Here is a 2,691-nt window from a genome sequence, read left to right as displayed (position 1 = left end):
CAGAAGGAAATGTAGATACAATTAAACATCTTTATAATCAGCCCACTGACAAATACTTGAGGCAGGCAGAGTATAATGTTCCTCCAGGAAGCTCCCAACTGTGTTCATGTTAATACGCCTCACTAGAGAGAAAAACAACCAGACCACCAGACCACCACCTCCTGGCAGGCAGATTCTCCCTCCCATCCTGCTCTCAGCTCCCTTGCAGCATATTCAACAAACTTCTATCTCCCTTGTTCTGCCTTGGGTGAATCCCTTCACCACCTCTACCTATCAGGTTGGCCCACAATTAATGCCCTGTGAAAACTAAGAAAAACTACTCCATACATGAAACAAGAAAACTGTAAAAAGAGTACCCAGAAGAAAAAGAAGAAAAATTTAAGAGTCTAGGAGAAATAAAAATGGGAAGAAAAGAACTGAAAGATAAAGTTGAGATTTCTAAGAAATCAGACCAACAACAACAAACAGGCAAAGAGAACACAGAAAAGACAAAGAAATCGGGGGATCAATCCAAAAGATTCAATTTCTTGAAGAACAAATGAAGCGGGGGAGCGAGGTTCTTGTCTCACGGAGTCAAAGAATGAATCTCATGGACAAAGAAGAGTGAGTAAAGCCATGGAAGTTTATTAAGCAAGAATGAGGAGAAAGCTCTCAGCAGTGAGAGAGGTCCCAAAAGGGTTGCCTCTGGGGCTTGAAGGGTTGGTCTTTTATTGAAAGCCAACCAGGAAACTTAAGTCCTTTTAACATATCTATTAATATCACCATTGAGTAAGGACCAGTGAAAACACCTTTGATGGCTCACTTCCTCTCTGGGTTTGGTAATTCTTTGTTGATCACAAGTAACTGTTAGAACAAGACAGAACCTCTGACATCTAGGACAGGATGTCTGGTTTGTTTATCTCTGGTTTCCCTTCATTTCCATATTTTTGGGATTTTTGTGAGCCTGATTCCGTGGTTCCCTACCTAGCCTGTCCCTAACTCACCTCCATACTGTTTTTCATACCAGCTATACCATTTTGCATTTCCACCAACAGTATGCAAGGACTCTAATTTCTCGCCAATGCTTGTTGCCTCTTTTTTTTTAATAACCGCCATCCCAATAGGTTTAAAATAGTGTCACGTTGTGTTTTTAATTTGCATTTTCCAGATAATTAATGATGCTAAACTTTTTAAAAAATATATTTGTTGGCCAACTTTGTCTTCTTTGGCAAAATATCTATTCAAGACCTCAGCCTATATTTAATCAGATTAAATTCAGGGGCAAACTTGTCATCAGGGAAATACAAATCAAAATCACAAGGAGATACCACCTCACGCCAGTGAGAATGACTAAAATGAATAAGACAGGAAACAACAAATGTTGCAGAGGATATGGAGAAAGGGGAACTCTCTTGCACTGTTGGTGGGAATACAAGCTGGTACAGCCACTCTGGAAAACCGTGTGGAGGTTCCTCAAGAAGTTAAAATAGAGCTACCCTACAACCCAGCAATTGCATTACTGGATATTTACCCCAAATATACAGATGTAGTGATCTGAAGGGGCACCTGCACCCCAATGTTCATAGCAGCAATGTCCACAATAGCCAAACTGTGGAAGGAACTATGATGTCCTTCGACAGATGAATGGATAAAGAAGACATGGCCTACATATACAATAGAATATGACTCAGCCATCAGAAAGGACGAATACCCACCATTTGCTTCGACTTGGATGGAACTGGAGGGTACTATGCTGAGTGAAGTAAGTCAATCGGAGAAAAACAATTATCATACAGTTTCACTCATAGGGGGAATATAAGAAATAGTGAAAGGGATTATAAGAGAAAAGAGGGGAACTGAGTGGGGTAAAATTAGGGAGGAGAATAAACCATGAGAGACTCCCAACTCTGGGACAAATAAAGGGTTGCATAAGGGGAGGTGAGTGAGGGGATGGGGTGACCGGGTGATGGGCACTAAGGAGGGCACTTGACGGAATGAACACCAGGTTTTATATGTTGGTAAATTGAATTTAAATTTTTTAAAAATAAAGTACTTGACAGTTAAAAAAAAAAAGATTACTAGGGGCATTTTGCTAACTGAAATATAGGAGTTCCTTATATAGTTTAAAGATTCACCCCTTAATTACCATGTGATACACCAGCTCCACTTCTGAGTATTTATTCAAAAGAATTGAAATCAGGATCTTGGGATGCCTGGGTGGCTCAGGGGTTAAGCATCTACCTTTGGCTCAGGATGTGATCCCCGTGTCCTGGGATTGAGTCCTGCATCAGGCTCCCCAGTGGGAGCCTGCTTCTCCCTCTGTCTATGTCTCTGCCTTTCTCTCTGTGACTCTCATGAATAAATAAATCAAATCTTAAAAAAAAAAAAAAAAGAAAAGAAAGAAATCAGGATCTCAAAGACATATTAGCACTTCTACGTTCACTGTCACACTATTTACGATAGCCAAGAAGTGGAAATGACCTTAAAATCCACTGGTGGATGAATGAACAAAGAAAATGTGGTGTATGAAATACCACTCAACCTTAAAAAAAAATGGAAAATCTGCAATATGCGACATGGATGAATCTTAGGAACATCATGATAAGAGAAATAAACCCATTACAGAAAAACAAACACTGTCTGATTCCACTTATTTGAAGTATCTAAAATAGTCAAATTCATAGAATCAAAGAGGGAATGGTGGTTGCCAGG

The sequence above is a fragment of the Canis lupus genome, chromosome 34 (genome assembly GCF_011100685.1).
Source record: "Canis lupus familiaris isolate Mischka breed German Shepherd chromosome 34, alternate assembly UU_Cfam_GSD_1.0, whole genome shotgun sequence".
NCBI classification, from domain to species: domain Eukaryota; kingdom Metazoa; phylum Chordata; class Mammalia; order Carnivora; family Canidae; genus Canis; species Canis lupus.
The sequence above is the reverse complement of the archived record's forward strand: the minus strand, read 5'-3'. Positions refer to the sequence as shown.